We start from the raw sequence: 1,268 nt of genomic DNA, 5'->3' as shown, positions 1-1,268 counted from the left end.
GAAGAATGAAGTCCTTGACAACTTCAATCTTTTCTCCACTGACAACAATGTTGTTTATTGGTCCAGTAGTGAGGATTTCTGTTTTCTTTACATTGAGATATATTCCATACCGAAGGCTGTGCTCTTTAAAATTCATCAACAAATATTTTAAGTCATCTTCACTTTCAGCAAGCAAGGTTGTATCGTCTACATATCGCAGGTTGTTTAGTGAGTCTTCCTCCAATCCTGATGCCACATTTTTCTTCATAGAATCCAGCTTCTAGGATTATTTGCTCAGCATACAGGTTGAATAAGTATGGTGAAAGAATACAACCTTATTGGACACCTTTCTCATTTTTAAACCATTCAGTGTTCCCATATTGTGTTCGAACAACTGCCTCTTGGTCCAGGTACAGATTCCTCATGAGCACAATTAAATGTTCCAGAATACTAATACTTCGCAATGTTATTCACAGCTTGTCATGACTCACACAATCGAAAGCCTTTTTGTAGTCAATAAAGCACAGGTAAACATCTTACTGATATTCTCTGCTTTCAGCTAAGATCCATCAGACATCAGCAATGATACCCCTCGTTCCACAGTCTCTTCTGAATATGGCGTGAACCTCTGGAAGTTCTCTGTCAATGTATGATTGTAGGCGTTTCTGTATTACCTTTAGCAAAACTTTACTCACATGGGATATCAAAGAGATTGTCCGATGAGTTCCGCGTTCTGTTGAGTCACCTCTGTTTGGAATGGGCACAAATATGGATCTCTTCCAATCAATCCGCCAAACAGTTGTCTTCCAAATTTCTTGGCAGAGATGAGTAAGTGTCTCCAGTGCCACCTCACTTTCTTGAAAGATTTCAATTTTTATTCCATCAATTCCTGGTGCCTTTTTCTTTGCCAATTCCCTCAATGCACATTGGACTTCCTCCCTAAGTATCAGTGGCTCTTGATCATGTTACCTCTTGAAACGATTGAACATTAACCATTTCCTTTAGGTACAGTGACTGTGTATTCCTTCTATCTTATCTTGATGCTTTCGGCATCATTCAACAATATGCCCAAAGAATCTTTCAATAACGAAAGTCAAGGCTTGAAATTTTTTCTTCAGTTCCCCCAGCTTGAGAAATGCTGAGTGTGTTCTTCCTTTGTGGTTTTCTAATTCCAGATCTTTGCACATTTTGTTTTAATATTTGGCTTTATCTTCTCAAGCTGATCTTTTGAAATTTTCTGTTCAGCTCTTGGACCTCCTCATTTCTTCCATTTGCTTTAGCATCTCTAC

The 1,268-nt window shown here is 38.5% G+C and overlaps 1 protein-coding gene across 3 annotated transcripts in view; it reads right to left on the bottom strand.

Annotated features, from left to right (window-relative positions):
• The window catches only part of MDM2 (MDM2 oncogene, E3 ubiquitin protein ligase), a 35,681-nt gene that overhangs the window by 19,551 nt on the left and 14,862 nt on the right, over positions 1–1,268 (bottom strand). The window lies entirely within an intron of this gene.

The sequence above is a fragment of the Chrysochloris asiatica genome, unplaced genomic scaffold (genome assembly GCF_000296735.1).
Source record: "Chrysochloris asiatica unplaced genomic scaffold, ChrAsi1.0 scaffold00033, whole genome shotgun sequence".
In the NCBI taxonomy this organism is placed as follows: Eukaryota; Metazoa; Chordata; class Mammalia; order Afrosoricida; family Chrysochloridae; genus Chrysochloris; species Chrysochloris asiatica.
This window is presented reverse-complemented; position numbering and strand designations above follow the sequence as displayed.